Here is an 18876-nt window from a genome sequence, read left to right as displayed (position 1 = left end):
GAGAGGAAACCAAACTTTTTAATAACCATATTTATGTGCATATAAACTAGCCCAGATCCCCAACTGTTCTCTAGAATAAAGCAATATTATAAACAAGAGGTTTATGTACAGTGCATTTTAATGTCCCAATCACATTTAAAGCTGCAGTGGGTAGAAATTAAGCAAACATGATTTAAAAAAGTTATGCATGAGACAGGTATTCTGAAAAAAATCATGTTCCTTTGGTGTCCTCCTAATGGCATCTGCAAGATTTCACAGACCGGAGGAAAACAACCAGTCAGAGCTGATCTGGAGTCTGCCGTCCAGCTGCCGTCTATGAGAGCAGGCTTGTCAGTAACTCGCAAACGCCGACCAAACTCTCAAACTAGGCAGCGCTGATCAAATATGAATTAATATTCTGTTACCGTGATGCCTATTTCTCTCTTCAAATGTTTTCAGAAACATCTTGTAGTGCATGGTTTAGCTGTAAAATGAGAAAGTTTGTGACCCAGCAGCCATGTTGAGATCAAGTTGAGGAAATACCAAGCACCGCCCACCAGCTGGAGCACAGCCAATAGGAACGCTCTATCTCTCTGAGATGACCTGTGATTGTCCAAAGTCTCCCGTCACGGGCTAGATCTTTTAAAGCCTAAAAACAGAGCCATGAGGAGGTGCAGAAGTCTAGTTTTCTCTGTGGCCTTCCAGCTAATTCAAGTCAATTTTACTGATATACAGTAGCTTTATATAAATATATATATATATATATATATATATATATATATATATATATATATAGTTATCTATAGCTATAACTTTCTGTGCAGTGCAGCTGGTGCCCTTTTTTTATTTTTTTGCCTAAAATGTCAAAATGTTGGCATTGCACGTTTCTCCAAGCCACAGATAAATTGAATAATGTTGATGTTTCTTATGGCTTCTTATACGTTTCATATTAACCACGTTTGACGCAACAATCCATCAGTCCATTCAGCTTATAAAAAAGTCACAGTATTTCCATCATTGCAACTCTTGACCGAAAAATGGTGTAACCTCACTCACACTCACTCACTCACTCACTCACTCACTCACTCACTCACTCACTCACTCACTCACTCAGTCGGGGACAGACCTCCGTGTCTATAGGGCTGGTCCTGCTTCCCTGCTGTCCAACCAAAAAGGAGAAGTAACAAGCCATAAACGACGGGCTCCTATATCAGCCAGAGATGAAGACAACATGACGTAATGTACACACAAGGGAAAACTTCAGTTGGACGGATTGCTGCGGAGGCTATATTGTATATTCAAACTGAACTGTCAGATTATGAAAGACATGGAAGAACAAGGTGGGATGCTGTTTGACACTGAAACAACTCCCTGTCAGAAATGTACATTCAGCATTTAAGAAAAAGCCACAGATCAGCAGGTACTACGGAGGGGACGGACAGATGGATAGATAGCTAGTTGGAAGATGAAGAAGAAGACATAAAGTGGGAGGGGGTGTGGAAGCAATTCCTTGCACACCTCTCAGTCATAAATATGGAAAAGGAACAGCGCGGCTCAGCCAGCCCTCCTACGAGCAGAATGTTATCCTGCTTCCTTGGCAGAGAGAAAGCCTCTAGCTAAGAGAGATACAGAACACAGATAAACAGATGAATGGATTTACTGACAGAGAGCTGCATAGGCAAATAAACGTAAAAAATAATTGAGTTGGATAAACTGACATGTTCTTGGTTGTAAGTTGTTCTGCTTGTATATGTAGACACTTTTTGTAGTAGATTGAAGTTATGTTTGAATTTTCTTTTCCAAAGTGAACTATTTGGCACTTAAACAAATAACAAGTGATAGTAAATCTTCACACAACTGAACACTTGTGGAATGATACTTAACTAATGTCAAGAGTTTTTTTTCATTATGTTAAAGCAACACTATATAGTATTTAGGGATCTATTAGCAGAAATGGAATATAATATTAATAAGTATGTTTAGAATGAGAGAATGAATTAGCAGTTTATGTCTACATAGGGAGCGGGTTCTCTTCACGGAGTCTGCCATGCTGCACCGCCATCTTTCTACAGTAGCTCAGAACGGACAAACCAAACACTGGCTCTAGAGAGAGCCATTCAGGTTTCCATGGCTGCCACCGTAGTTCTCCTACACGCTTGGCACACAGGAGGAGTTCCAGTTGGTTTATGGCAAACCATTTTAACATTTAATAGCTAAGCTTGACTATCCGGAATTAACATTAGAGATATCCGCAATTACATTGTGACTAGTCAGAATTCTTATTCCAGATATCTATAACGTCATTCTGACTAGTCAGTTAGAGATATCTGTACTTCAATTCTGACTATCCTAAATAACAGTTATAGATATCTCAAAGCTCATTATGACCTGTCAGAGTTGTTGTTGTCATGATGTTGCTCATCAAGGCCACCCATTGGATATCGTCCCAACAAAGCATCTGAACAGTGTCAGCAGAAGCTTTTGCTAACTTGGATAGTTCGGTAAAGTTGGAAAAGATATTCACAGATTCAAACTTCCTGGATCAATAACTCATAAGTTGTTAAAACACCAACGGGACTCTTTCTAACTGTAGTGAGGTAGACAATGAGCTACAAGCTCATTTTAATCACAACGAGCCGTCCTCCAAGCCGGACACATAAGAAATTCAATGCGTATTGTAGATTTATTGTCTCCAGACACACTTTATAAACCCATACGGCTGCATTGCAGCGCCATAATATGTTTGGATATCGTCACCTCCCGTTCTGACAAGTCAACATTAAATTGTAGATATCTGAAACTGGAATTACGACTAGTCATAATTTAGTTGTGGATATTGGCAATGTGAATTTTGGATATCTGCAACTGAATTGTTGATATCCGTAATGAGAAACCCCATACACATGAATGGCAAAAGTAGTTTGAATCGTACTAGTCAAAATGTAATTACAGATATCTTAAATTAGACTTTTGCCCAGTCAAAATAGAATTAAGGATATCTTGAATTAGAGTTTTGACTAGGCAAAATGATGTTGCAGATATCTCTAATGAATATCCTGTCTAGCAATTAAATGTTAAAACAGCTTGCTATAGCTGGTTGCAATCTGCAACCTCACCGCTACAACCCTGAACCTTTAAGTCAAACTTAATCAACAAATGCCACATGAGGTTTGGTGTTGAAGTTGGGTTTTTTTGTTTTTTTTCTTAATGCTAACACCTTCCTGACATTATACCAAGTGATACAGTAAATAGCGCAGCAATGAGTCATCAGTATATATCTTTGGACACCTAAACATGGCAGCCATGTATGATTGTTGTCTTTCCAAAATGATGGGCATTGATGTGCACCTCTAACAGTCTCCTCTGTTGTAGTTTCAGCCTTACCACCATATGTTGGAACCTGGCGGCAGGGATTTGTTCCCATTCAGTCACAAGAGCATTAGTGAGGTCAGCCACGGATGCAGGCTGTGTGCAGACCATTTAAGTTCTCCCACACCAACCTAGGAATCCTAATTCTTTATGGACCTGGCATTGTGCATGGACACATCATGTCATGTTGACATTTTAATCTAAAATATCATTATGTCTGTATGCAGTAGCATTAGTATTCCTTATATTGGATATGCTGTGTATCGACTGGAAAGCTCGAGTTGCTTGACATGGAGCACTGAAATGATTTGAGATAGTTGTGTGGTAATGTGTGCAGAAATGTTAGCTCAATTAACAGACAGATGGACATTTATTTTGGCTCCAGTGTAGGCGAGCTGTACGGTGATGCAGGTGTCATATGTTAAAGAGGTGGAGAGGTGACAGGGTGACATGTGCCTCATTACCACCGCAGCAGTGCCAACCAAATGCTCTTTGGACTTCCTCTCCTCCCCTCTGGCATTTTCATTATCAATACATCTCTATTATTTTTTTTGTCATAATGATTATCTCTGTGAGTAAAAAGTCAAAAGATTTGTCAGAGATGTCTACCACTATTTTCTAGAGACCAAGTGATATCTGACTTAACAGTTCAAAACCGGAAGATACTCAATTTACAAACACAACGAAACTGCAAATCCCCACAATTTACCATTAATGCATTTTTCTAAATTGTTGGAAAAAATCAAAGTATATCTTTATATCTTGATCTTTAGCTTGATAAATAGTTGATTGTTTTAGCACCAAGTGTTTGTGTGAAGTAATGTGATTCGATTCAACATGAGATGTACAACAGACGGCCAGCTCATGGTGAACTCCAAATTCTGTCGGCATGGATGTGAATGTGTTTGTTTGTGCGTGTGAGTCCTGCGACAGACTGTAAATCTGTCGGTGTTTCCCTGCCTTTTGCCACAGTAGATGCTGGGACAGTCTTTGAGGCCCCTTTTCAGACATGGAATCTGTAACATTGCTCTCTTCATCTATCTGTCGTTGTATATTGCAGTAAATAACTACTGTCCAAGCATGATAGGTGCATTAAGGATAGAGCTGCATCATTCTAGTATGTAGTTCTGAAGCCCTTTTTGTCTCCAGCACTGCTGGAGAGAGTTTTCAGTTCTCACAAGCCGCATCAGTATATGCATCAACTTATTTCGCAGATGAATGACTGTTTATCCTCCTAGCTTGATTTGCTCACACGCTGTATCTGAGTTGTATTTTTTTTTTTTGCTGGATTTTCATCTTGTAAGCAGTTGGTATGAATCAAAGCTGAACACTCTGATGATGAATGTGATTTTCTGAAGGAGTTTTTGGTCTTTTGCTCTGCACTGCCAGGGGAAAAAACATGTAGTAATACACTTTTAGAAATCGGCCCACCTGATGTGAGGATTGCCTCCTCTAAGAGTTAAAATGCTTTTACACTATTTCATCGTGTATTACACCAATTGTATTTCCTCATATGAAATTATGTTTATCACAGGTAGGGCTGTAACACTTCAACATATTCTCATACAACGGTTTGTATGATATCTTACGAAAAAGTCATTCTAACTTTTTTGTTTGTTTTCCACCAAATGTCCAGTGACACGTGTCAATTTGCACTCCTACATGCATACTCTTATACGGCGGTTACAGCTGATAACGCCGTCCCGACCGACAGCGTCGTCACGGAAGCGTAGCATCCACCATCCGGTTCCTCCCCAGGTAAACCAGTTCGCTCCGTCAGCACTTTCGCTATTGTTTGCACCGTTACCACCAACTGTCGCCATGTTGGGCGCCGTTGAGAGGCAATAGACATGCTCCCAAACCCATATTTAGCACCTTTAATACAGTGTAATACATACGAACATACATGGTTGGGTGCTTTGAATGTTTAAATATAGCCAAGGTGAAACTAATTCAAATACTCCTCCTAATGCAAAAGTTTTATTTTGTATTTTCAATTTTGCAGCATTAGAGATGCTTTTCAGTTTTAAAGCCTGTTGTGACCTGTTGCCTTTTGGGAAAGTGTTTGTTCAGTGTTTTTGTACAGTGTAATGCACAATAACAAGAAATCTTATTTATTTTTGTAATGAAAATAGTTTACCAAAGTTGCTAGAGGGCAAAATACTGCCTCAGTCTTTGACACTTGCACTACTATCTATGCATTTTTTTTTCCTGCTGTTCTGAACTCACACCGAACTGTGACTCCTAACCCGAGTATGAACCAAACCGTTACCCTTACACCTCTAATCACAGGACAATACAAGGCACAGATGTACCGTCTCTCTTTATAGCATTTGTATTTATCTGATAACGTGACTGCATTCAACCTGAGCCGTGGAGAAAGTGTTTGCAAGCCGACTAAGTCTCATCTAATGACAGGTCTAACAACAAATTGAGCTGTTCGTCAAACATGAAATCACCAATATATTTACATGTCTATAAGGTACATAAAGCAGTAGTGGGTACAAATTAAGCAATATCGCAATAATATAGATAATATAGATCTTTTAAAAACAGAGCCATGAGGAGGTGCAGATGTTTTCTCTCAGAACACTTGAATTACAATATGCTAAAAGGTTATTATGGAATTTTTTCCCAATGATCCCAATAATATTCTGCCTACTGCACGTTTAAGCTATTGATCATTTGTTATTTGTATTGATTATCTTGGTTTAGCTGCTGGTTTCATAGCAGATCCCTGCTTGACACAAAATATTTTTTCCGTAATCTTAAATACAGAAATAGTCAGTTTCATGTGAAAAGACTCAAATTTACATGCGTTGTTTGCATAACAATACTCATATAATAATTTATTGCACAATCCCTTTCCTTTAGCTGGTGGCGCCCTGCTGCTACTGTGAAAGAGATGGCTTTTTCCATGTGAAGAGTGGTTATGGGGTAAATAGTTGTTTATTCATCGCCATGGAGTAGATTTGGCTGTTGACATGAATTAGTGAGTAAATAGGAATCCCTCTCTGCACTCTAAAAGCTCTTCTACTGATTAGTGAGAGAGTGGGGGAGAGATATAGAGGAGAGGGGGGGCTTGGGATGGAGAGAGAGCGATTTGTTTATCAAACACTTTTCTCTCTCAAATCTGATTAGCTCAATGTCACATTGAAGAGTTGGACCTCGCCAGTCTCTGGTGTGTGTGTATGTGTGTTCCTACATGCAAACATAAGCCTCTGTGAGTTTCAATTGTATATCTCTGTGTCTTTCTCTCTCTGTCATCCTGTCATTTCTCTTGTTGGTCTAAACAGCATTACACTAAACCTTGTGTCAAAATGCCTGTTTTACCCTGCTGGGGGGGAAACATGGTAACTCTTACGCCACATCAAACTTTAGAGGTGGACACAATCTCCATCTACTCATATGTGTTTAACCTTGGCATGGACACAAAGTGCTCTCAGACTCAGACATAATAGAAATTCATGAAGAAATTAAATATTCATACACATTTATTAGTGAACTTACAAAGAGGAAACTGAACACAGACCACTTCTCAATTTTCCTCAGGACACATTTCAGCCTTCTTTCCTCATTTCACAAATTTCCTCATCCTCCACACATTTCTCTCCTTGATATTTATTTTTTTTTAATCAGAAGTTATTATTTAAGGTTTGAAAATTCTGAGATTTTTCAAAACACACAGTCCTTGTTTTGTTAAGTTTGCCCTAACCGAGCACCTTCCTCACCAATTTGAGGAGGGTCAAGTGTTCTCTTTAGTATTCATTTATTTGGTAGCACTTTCTATAACGCCCATGTCTATAATGCATTATAAACCTACTCATAATGTCTTGTAATTTCCGTATAGCACTAAATAATTAGGGTTCAAGCCCCGAAGGGGCAGAACCCTATTGAGTTTGTGCCGGTTTGTTCTTTTTATTTGTTGTCTTGTGCCATGGCTCAATTTGCCGTGAGCTGGAATGAGCTAGAAACATGGAACTTGGCCCAATAACTGGAAATGATGTGCAAATGCTGCTCAAGGAATATGACCCCAATCGACCACATGATGGCGCTGTAATTAACGCCCAAACACGCAATTTTGGAAAGGCCGCACTCCTCCCACCGTAAGTCCGATTGACTTGAAATTTGACACACATGTCCAGCTCCGTGTGATCTACAAAAAAGCTGCTCGGACCACTAAAGTCCGCCTAACTACATTTTCTGCCATATTGGATTTTTTGAAAAACACATTTTTGACATCTCCTCCTAAACCGTAGGTTGTTTTGATTAGTATAGTAGTATTAGTATAGTAGTATTGGTATAGTAGTATGAATATAGTAGTATTGGTATACTAGTATTAGTATAGTAGTATTGGTATAGTAGTATGAGTATAGTAGTATTGGTATAGTAGTATTGGTTTGGTAGTATGAAGATAGTATTATTGGTATAATAGTATTGTTATAGTAGTATGAGTATAGTAGTATTGGTATAGTAGTATTGGTATAGTAGTATGAGTATAGTAGTATTAGTATAGTGGTATTGATATAGTAGTATGAATATAGTAGTATGAATATAGTAGTATTGGTATAGTAGTATTGGTATAGTAGTATGAGTATAATATTATTAGTATAGTAGTATTGGTATAGTATTGTTAGTATAGTAGTATTGAAAAAGTATTATTATTATAGTAGTATTAATATAATAGTATTGATATAGTAGTATTGGTATAGTAGTATGAGTATAGTAGTATTAGTATAGTAGTATTGGTATAGTAGTATGAGTATAGTAGTATGAATATAGTAGTATTGGTATAGTATTATGAGTATAGTAGTATTGGTATAGTAGTATTGCTATATTAGTATGAGTATAGTAGTATTAGTATGGGTATAGTAGTATGAATATAGTAGTATTGGTATAGTAGTATGAGTATAGTAGTATTATTATAGTAGTATTAGTATAGTAATATTGGTATAGTAATATTGGTATAGTAGTATGAGTATAGTAGTATTATTATAGTAGTATTAGTATAGTAGTATTGGTATAGTAGTATGAGTATAGTAGTATTATTATAGTAGTATTGGTATAGTAGTATTGGTATAGTAGTATGAGTATAGTAGTATTGGTATAGTAGTATGAGTATAGTAGTATGAGTATATTAGTATTATTATAGTATTATTAGTATAGTAGTATTGGTATAGTATTATTGGTATAGTAGTATGAGTATAGTAGTATTGACATAGTAGTATGAGTATAGTAGTATTGGTATAGTAGTATTGGTATAGTAGTATGAGTATAGTAGTATGAGTATATTAGTATTATTATAGTATTATTAGTATAGTAGTATTGGTATAATATTATTGGTATAGTAGTATGAGTATAGTAGTATTAGTATAGTAGTATTGGTATAGTAGTATGAGTATAGTAGTATGAGTATAGTAGTATTGATATAGTATTATGAATATAGTAGTATGAGTATAGTAGTATTGGTATAATGGTATTGATATATTAGTATGAGTATAGTAGTATGAGTGTATTAGTATAGTAGTATGAGTATAGTAGTATGAATCTAGTAGTATTGGTATAGTAGTATGAGTATAGTAGTATTATTATAGTAGTATTAGTATAGTAGTATTGGTATAGTAGTATGAGTATAGTAGTATTAGTATAGTAGTATTGGTATAGTAGTATGAGTATAGTAGTATTATTATAATAGTATTGGTATAGTAGTATTGGTATAGTAGTATGAGTATAGTAGTATTGGTATAGTAGTATGAGTATAGTAGTATGAGTATAATAGTATTGGTATAGTAGTATGAGTATAGTAGTATTATTATAGTTGTATTGGTATAGTAGTATGAGTATAGTAGTATTATTATAGTAGTATTAGTATAGTAGTATTGGTATAGTAGTATGAGTATAGTAGTATTATTATAGTAGTATTTGTATAGTAGTATGAGTATAGTAGTATTATTATAGTAGTATTGGTATAGTAGTATGAGTATAGTAGTATTATTATAGTAGTAGTAGTATAGTAGTATTGGTATAGTAGTCTGAGTATAGTAGTATGAGTATAGTAGTATTGGTATAGTAGTGTTAGTATAGTAGTATTGAAGTGCCTACAATGACGATGTCTCAGGCTAATGCTCATGTTGTGTTATAATTCACATGACCAGCTAATTAGCAGTTTACCTTTAGGTTATGTTAGTAGATGTTAGGTTATGTTAGGGTGACCATATTTACAAACCCCCAAACTGGGACCCTTAAGTGTACCGCACGTTCACGCTCACGCTCATGCGCGTTCATGCTCACGTTCACTCACATGCGCGCGTGCGCACAGTAGACTGAAATCAGATAGTAACTAACAGACTGGTGTAAACAGAACTTAAGCCACACATCCAACATGGTGGATTGCCAGTACTAAACTATCTCTAAACTAGATTAAAGGGAAACATTAAAGGGGCAGTGAGCTCAATTTACTGTATTGATGATTGCTACCAAATTTTCTGTGGATCATTATTGGACCAAGCTCATCAAAAGTTGCATAAAGCTTGTTGATATCTTATTGCATTTTCGAAGATAATAAGTCAACAACCATTTGGCCCATCATCTCAAAATTTGCAAGCTATGTCCACAAGAGTACCTTGAGCAAAAAAGGCTTGAACCCACGAACTGCCACTTGCTGCTGTAATTATATATTTTTTTCAGTTTACTTAAAGCAAACAATGACCACTTAGAGTAACTTATAATCACATTATAATGCATTGTAACTGTGATTAGAATGTATTATAAATGATTGTAATGTATAACAACTATGATAATTATAATACACGATGATCCTTGCAAAAGTTTTTCTAAAACAATTATAATGCATTATAGGTATGTTTATAATGCATTAGAGACATGAGAGTTATAAAGTACTTACCTTGCACAGCAGCTTGACTCTCACGATGTCATGAGATCAGACAAGAATCCATCTTGTCAGGCTTCAAATATTACGTTTGTGTCCGGGCCAATCAGTGCCTGTTAGGAGCTACTGGCAGCTATGGGCGGGGCTTAGGTGTGAGACCATAGAGTGAGACAACACAGAGAGGCGACTGTTCCTTCTAAACAACAATGGCGGCTCCTGAAGAGGTTAGTCTAGATGCCGCTTTATTGAAAGAAGAGCAAAGTACGGCACTGAAGACAATGTTTTCACTCTGCTCCCGACTCGATTGGCTTCGACAAGAGTTTGATTGACAGACAGTTCATCCAATCACCTGCCAAGTATTTGTTGAAAGTGCCTTCCCCTTTTCTAAACAGTTTCCAATGAGGGCTTCTCTGACGGTTCTGTGTAACAAACCATCTGACAGAGTCAGGTTAAAAAAGTGCTGCTATTTAAACAAACAAAATTATTGTTCCAAATTAAAAAAGACCCTAGAAAGGCTGTCCTCACAAACACGTCTACTGACCTATGTTTAAGATTTCCTGGGATAAGATACCCTTGAGTTGCACTAAGTTGTTTATTGAAAGAACATGTAGCTAAGGCAGAGGTATATCACGTTGTTATATCTCACTGAAAACTCTGAGTGGATGTTTGGCCATGTGAAGCATGTGACTTTGACTCTAGGAACTGCAGTGTGCATCACGTCTCCTGCCAAAAGTCGACATTGGTTTCTTTTAACCATGAAACTGATATTTCCCTTTTAAATTTAACAGTTCTGTTTGTCTTCATTCAATTGATGGTGCTCATATGGGGCGCCAGTGTTCCCATTTATTTATTATAATTATGGAGCCCGGGAGAGAGGGGTAATATTCCGAGACAAATTGTAGAGATTAAAGTCATAAATTTAAGAGAAAAAAAAAATAGTGGGGTTCAAAATTGTGGTCATGAATTTATTTATTTTTTGTTAAGGAACCACATCGCTTCACTTTGCAAGGTTGGATCAACCTCATCACGCCACATATGCTACTGTTAAACACTGCGGTAAAGCCTGTTATTCCAGACGTCCCTCTCCGCAGTAAACTCTAAGGTCATCATTCACCATAACCTGTGGTTCAACTCAAACAGTTATGTTATGAGCCTTTTCTGTGTTGTTTTACCTTCACAGTGACAGTTAAAAGCGTCAGTGTGTAACCATGGTAACGCAGTGTGTTTGGAGTAACATCTTTTCAACGGGTGGTTTGTTGTGTTAGTGCTGAAAAAAAAAGAGACACGCCTTCATGTTGCTTGTCTCCACTTTCCTGTAAATTCTACAGTATTTGTACTTGTGTTCATAAAAGAACACAGAAGGAACATGAAAGAAAACATGTACAGTATACTGTATGTATCCTTCAGGACCTTCGCCTCGCTCAGAGGCCATCCTTACCATAATAACACTACTTTAGGAGCAACAAAATAAAGACAAGTTCAAGTTTAATCTGAGTTTTTCCTCGGGATATTACCCTCCTCTGATGGATCTTCTTCTTCTTCTCCTGGCCAGTTATTGTTTCTGATTTTGTACATTTCCTTGTCTTTTTGTCCTTAGATTTGGAAGCACAGAAGGGAATGACACGACTTGGCAGCGGACCAGTGCCATTCAACTGCTAGACCACTCAACAAGTTGGTAGGTGGCACTCGAACCCTCTCACTGTCTCTCCATCTGTATCTCTTGTGTTTCTCACTGGATCACTGCTCGGCATTGTCTGTCTGCCTCTCACTTATTCCCCTCTTCAATATATTTCGCTGCCTATTCTGCTAATTTTTTTGTCGAAATTGTTCTTTCTGCTTCTCTCTCTAAATCTCCTGTTAAAGAGTGAGAAGATTAGCACCAATTTGCCTTGATTAGGCTATTCTTCTCGCAGTTGGAGGGGGGGAAAAAAAGACAAAAACCCGCTCTGCAATTTGAACACGTGCAGGGAACGAGTGATTGCGATCAATAAAAAATGAGCAGGGGAAAAAGAGAACGAAAAAAAAAATGAACAAGTAAAGGAATGAATTGCCAATTTCTGTTCTTGTCAAGTGTTTTTGGAAGGCAGCTCTTGAGGAAAAGCTGTTTCCGCTGAAGGACTCTGACAGCAGTGTATGTGTGTCAGAGGGGATGGGGGGGTGTGGGGGGGGAGCATTCAACAGAGCCTGATTATCAGACATTTTTCTTTTTCTTCCACAATGGTAAATGTGGGATTACAGAGTTTTTCTTTTTTATTATGTATAATAATAAAATAATAATAATAAAAACATAGTGAAAAAACATGCATAGGTGACTGTGGTTCCAGGTGTTGTTAACCTAAGTTTTCAACATAAATCTGGGGCATCAATGACTATTAATTGTGCTTTGTATGAGATGAAGATACTGCTGTATTCTATTGCTGTGGGGCTCCAGGGAAACAAATCTATTATGAACATAACATCAGGAGGCAAACTGAGCCAGTCAGACAGACACGATTGCTCCGTGCATGTACAACGACACGCTATATCAATTCTCCATATATATCCTATTTCCATTTGGACATTTTGAACTTGTGTCACAGCTGTGGTGAGAGGCTCACAACCCAGCTACAGTCGGTCCTACTTGAGTGTGCAATAAAACGGCAGCAATTAAACAAGTTATCACCACAGAAAAACCCATTGGAACAAATGGACCCCTCAACAAGTTGAGAAAGGGAAATTGTAATTTTTGTTGTGTCCCAGTACAGCCGTTTTAGTCCCCACACCCACTTTTGACTTTGCATATTGTTGCTGTTGGAACGGACACCTTGTATGTCAAAAGAACTTTTACTTTTCAGGAAATTAAACACTGCGTCGTCAAAGTTTTGTGTCTTTGGTCAGATGGTCAGCATTAAGATCGGGCCGAACGCTTGGCCTGCGGCGTTGCTGCTTGCAACTTTCTCGAGAACGGCTCATACATCCTCAGGACCTGAGCAATACACCTGCCATGACGTAGCTGCGTCATACACCCGTTTCGTGGCTACTCACGGTCAGAAACACCGGTGAAATACATACTGGTTCACAGGAAAAAACACCTGGAGCAGACTTTACCGTTAGGTAAGGTAGGCAACTGCCTGGGGACTCCAACTAAAAGGGCCCCTGACAGATTTATTATGATGTTTATATATTGAATTATGTTACTATTGTAACTCATTGTTACATAACTTATAAAAGGCCTCCAAAGAACTTAGAAATATGCAACTTAACTGTATACTACTTACTGTGTACTTTTACTTCAGAGGAAAACAATGTAGTACTACATTAACCTGACAGAGTATTTCTACCTTGAATGGCCATAGTTGTCATATTGACCGTATATCATTATCACTGTTTCCCACACAGATGGACGGATAAAAACAATTTTAACAAAAAAAGGCGAGGTGAGGTTTTTCCCACAGTTTGAGGATCCAACGGAGTTACAAGATTTAGTCACAACTCTTTTTTAATACTTTTCATTTACTAATGCTTGTTTTTTTTTTTTAAGAATAAACCTTTATTTGTCATATGAATACAGGTACATACATGGAATTTGACCTCTGCATTTAACTCGTCCTAAGTTTTTTTAGGAGCAGTGGGCTGCTGTAAGCGCCCAGGGAGCATTTGGGGTTTAGTGTCTCACTCAAGGACCAAGGATCGAACCGCCAACTGTGTGCTTAAAGGATGACCCGCTCTACCTACTGAGCTACAGCTGTCCCATTGTTATATGGAAAAAAAAAAAAGAAAAAAGAAAGAAAAAAATTATACCTTTCTTTCTGTAGCTCAGTGGGTAGAGTGGCTGTACTCTAACTGCTAGGTTGGCGGTTCAATCCTTGGTCCTTGAGCGACACACTGAACCCCAAGTTGCTCCCTGGGCTCTTTACAGTAACCCACTGCTCCTAAGGATGGGTTAAATGCAGATGTCAAGTTTTTATGGACAGTATGTACCTGTATGTATATGACCCATCTAATGAACTTTAAGTTTAAGTAGTGACTGGTCCATATCAAGTCACCGTGAGCATCACCTCCTCCCTGTACATCACCTCCTCCCTGTGCATCACCTCCTCCCTGTGCATCACCTCCTCCCTGTGCATCACTTCCTCCCTGTGCATCACCTGCCTCCCTGTGCATCACTTCCTCCCTGTGCATCACCCCCTCCCCGTGCATCACCTCCTCCCTGTGCATCACCTCCTCCCCGTGCATCACCTCCTCCCCGTGCATCACCTCCTCCCTGTGCATCACTTCCTCCCTGTGCATCACCTCCTCCCTGTGCATCACCTGCCTCCCTGTGCAACACCTCCTCCCTGTGCATCGACTCCTCCCTGTGCATCACCTCCTCCCCATGCATCACCTCCTCCCTGTGCAGGTCTTTGGCAAGATGGTGGTCAGTCACTTGATATATAGCCATAACTTTTGAAACAGAGGAACAATCTATAATAGATGACCGATATATATATATGATGATATAATGACAACAGGAGAGGAGAGGAGACTAAACAGTGGCAGCACTGACAGCTGTTGACAGTGCTGCTACAACTGTTCAGTCTGGTTTTTATATCATTCTGTTTTTTCCCAGTGGTGTCCCTTCTAAAAACATTTTCCCGTGTGACCTGATGTAGGTTTCTGCATGATGACGCTGCTACATGTATCGTATATATACATCCTTTTAGTCACTGCATTACATACAGTAACTTAGATGGTGGTCGGCGTGCTCCCAGTTTGGAGAAGCAGACAGGAGTACCGGCAGGATGCTAAGCAATGTGCTGCTGTGGACGCCACGTTAGTCCAGATCCGAAAGTCACACAATAACACAAACAAACTGACGAATCGATGCAGCGGTAGACCAGCAACTCTCGTGTTCTGCAAGGTAAAATTGCTGTTTTTTGTCAATGGAGTCTGGTGGCTTTTAAGAGAGAGATAGAACGACTTCAGTTCCCCCAACCGAAAGGAAATATTTAAAATATAGCACTTAAACTAATATTGATTTTGTGGTGGCAAACAAACGCTTTACTTTGCCATCAGACAGCCCTTTCGGATGGGGAACTGAAACCGTTATATCCTCTCTACCAGACTCCATTCACAAAAGCAGTAATTTTACCTTGCAGTAAACATACAGTACAACCCCACTTCAAAAAATCCAAACTAAACCTTTCAGTTATTTCCAAACTTATCACAACTAACTTTGACTCAGTTAGTGCTAGCATTCACATTATTCATAACCTTATTGATTAGCTTACTTTGGTAACCTACGTCACTGCTTTTTTTGGAGACAACAGTGAACACGTGCACTACTATGATCGAGAACTGGGTCTCATTGTACGTATCTCTGCGTTAGTGTCAAAGTCCCCCCAAAAAAACACCAGTTGACTGCATTATTCCCCCATCTATCGTCTTAAGCATCACCACTTCAAGCCTAACCCTCACCCCAACTTTTTTTTTCTAATTTCAACCTGAATCATAAACACAGCTCTAAACCTAAAGGCTCCAGCAAGCTCTGTGCGGCAGGCTACCAGTGTGCACTGTCATCTGCACGTGTGAGCGCGCTGTCAAAACAATGTCCAAAAAGGACATACTCACGTGAGCTGAGCTCTCGTTCCATAAAGGAGTAGCCATTGATCTCCGACACTGTACGACCAGTCAGGCGCATGGTGAAGCTGCTGTAGCACAAAAAAGCATGACAAGTGTTGCCGTACTGTATGTCACCACTGTACAGAACATCCGTGGTTTTCTACTACTAGACGTTGGTTGATTATCTGTATGTTTTTTGAAGTAGGCAGTGATCAACAAGGAGAATGGCCGCAGAACTCAATGTTTCAGTTTTTTCAGAGGCACACGCCGGGTCCACGTGCTGCCCCGCAATTTGGTTTGGGGGCATGTGCGTCTGCAGAGCCCGCCACAAGAAGCATGCAGCTGGCTTAAAATATACAACACGTGAAGACAGGGCCAGAATGACCTCCCTTCACAGAAATGTCTGGAGGCCAAAAGTCAAATAGATTTACTCTAAGAGCAGGAGTACACAGGCACACACACTTACATACTTACACTATTGGCAGAAAGGGGCTGGTAAAAGCTCATGCAAAAGCCTAGAAAGCACAGGCCTTTAAATAGAGTCTGAAAGCAAGGGGATGCGAGGGGCAGAAAAGCACCAACTTTGAATTAATTTACAGTAATTAAAGTCCAATCAACTTTCACTTCAGATTATAAAACATCTAGATACTTAGAAAACATGTAGGTCACTGGTTCATTCACACCCTAACTATCTAAACCCTACTATGAAAATTAATCATTTAAATACGAATGAATTAATAACAATGTTTTTGCAGACTGTCACACAGAGAAAGTAGCATATTAATTTAGATGGTGTCGTTGATGAATATATTTTTGTCATGATTATATTATCTCTCATTTTATAGCAGACAGTTTATCTGGACAAGTAAAAAAATAAGACTATAGCCACACAGCTCCATGTAATTGAGTTACATTGCGTTGAATCACTCTAGCTCATTAAGCTGTGACCTCTCTCACTGTAACACGACACATCATTAATTACAAAGGGAAATAATGGTGTTTACACACAGCAACACGGACTACGCACAAGGCCATGTACAGATGCATTCAACGGCTGTGAATTCTCTCTTACATATGGACTAGCACTTACTGGTAATTGGTCACTTTATGGTAGTCCGGTATTTGCTTTGAGTGCATGTTCTGCTCACTGAAGCAAGTGGGGAAATATATTTGAATAATCAAGGATGCAAATTAAAAAGCAGTCCATACAGTTAATGCTTTTTCTTTTCTGTAGTCACCATCATCTTCACTTCTGAATGTACACACAGCCTTTTACCATTATTATATTAGAATACGTATATTACTATTATACCATTATGCCATTAATAGTAAGGCTAAGGCTGGTTCTATTCCTGGATCTTCCTGTCCCCGGCTCAATGTGCCCTTATATACTATATATATATATATATATGGGTGGATGGGTGGATGGATGGATAGATAAATAAACAGACAACTATAATACTACATACAACAACAATCGCACCAACAACATCAACAGAATACTTCATTATAGACCTATTCACTATCAATTGAAGTGATCTCCATGTCAAAAGGTACAGCATCCTCACACACAGAGGCAGTTATTGTTGTTTCACATTGATGTTTGTTCAACAGTGCAATTCAGGTAAGCACAAATGATCTGCAAGCCCGATCGGTTCATCTGCCTGCATGGTAACAGCTTGTATAAATCAACCTTCCTGTTGTCCTCGGGTCAACTTTATTTTATCATAAATATGGATTTCTTTAATCTATTTGCCCCCAAAATAATATGGATGGTTCCCTACTTAGGTCTTTGCAAAAAAATGTTGTCGAATTTTGGGTATTTTATTCAAATTTATAGCATCTGTGGTCACAGGTGTCATTATTTGCTGCCATTAAAAAAACTGAAAGGGGGGGCACCTGGGTTAGCTCAGTTGGTAGAGCGGGCGTCCATGTATTAAGGCTTGGTCCTGATTGCGGCGGCCCGGGTTCGAATCCGGCCTGTGGCTCTTTCCGCATCCACTCTCTCTCTCCCCCCTTTCAAGACTCTATCCACTGTCCTGTCATAAAAATGGAAAAATGCCCCCAAAAAAATAACTTAAAAAAAACAAAAACTGAAAGGGTTTCAAAACAATGTTCTGACTAAACTTTGACATATACCAGCCTGTGATAATACATCAACATTATGTTCATCTGATAATAACTATAGTCAAAATAATTCATAATTTCTTCTTTTTTTACTCAAAAATGTTGTATAATTTCACAGAAATTAGGTTTATTAATGTTAATCCCCCCCCCCCCCCCCCAAAAAAAAAAAAAAGTCTAAAACTTATGGTAATGATTTTGAATGAAGTTGGCAAAAAAGGTGTAACACAGAATTGGGTGATAATTTCTACTGTATGCTTTATAAACAGTCAAACCAGACGGGAAGACAAAAGTGCTAGTACAGTACACTATTGATTGCCTGTTGTCCAGAAAAATTGAGCAGGGCAAGTTTACCCAAATTGTTCCTAATGGGTGAATATAAGAAAAAAAAAATGTTAATTGCTTCTGCAGTGTCTGCCAAAATAATGTAATGAAGTACTTAAGCGTTAAGCTACACCCACTGCTGCATTATTGATCAGATCAAACTTCTCTCTATAAAAGTTCTTCACTCAGAAAGTTGTAAAGTTCTCAACCTCGACCGTCTTCGACAGAAAACCACCTCCGCTGTCTACCCTGAACTTCAGTAATTTGTGGAACTTCAGTAGTTCGTGGTTACATAACCTTGAACGACCGTGAATCAATCTTCATCATCTTAGGTTTTTGTCCGTCGCCATGGCATTAATTGTAAATGTTACAATTAACTTTCATGAACTGAAAACACACCGAGAAAGGGTTAAATATCTAAGACGATAACACGGACAACGCCGTGGTAGCGACCTGTCGATCACAAGGTAGTCAGGCCTGAAAGCATACCCTGCTTTATCTCTGTTCCATAATTTACTAAATGATCAAGACTTTCTTTGTTCTCTTGAGACCATAAGCTCATGTTTACAATGTTTACTGAGGTAATAAATCAAGTGAGAAGTAGGCTCATT

At 38.6% G+C, this 18876-nt stretch overlaps 1 protein-coding gene across 8 annotated transcripts in view; it reads left to right on the top strand.

Annotated features, from left to right (window-relative positions):
- Window positions 1-18876, top strand: part of LOC119485982 (teneurin-3) — a 387301-nt gene that overhangs the window by 61632 nt on the left and 306793 nt on the right. For all 8 annotated transcript variants that reach the window (XM_037765855.1, XM_037765854.1, XM_037765852.1 and 5 more), the window contains exon 3: window positions 11835-11912. The gene's annotated coding sequence lies outside the window, so the exon portion shown is untranslated. The remainder of the gene's footprint in view (window positions 1-11834; window positions 11913-18876) is intronic.

Source organism: Sebastes umbrosus, chromosome 3, assembly GCF_015220745.1.
Source record: "Sebastes umbrosus isolate fSebUmb1 chromosome 3, fSebUmb1.pri, whole genome shotgun sequence".
Classification (NCBI taxonomy): domain Eukaryota; kingdom Metazoa; phylum Chordata; class Actinopteri; order Perciformes; family Sebastidae; genus Sebastes; species Sebastes umbrosus.
This window is presented reverse-complemented; position numbering and strand designations above follow the sequence as displayed.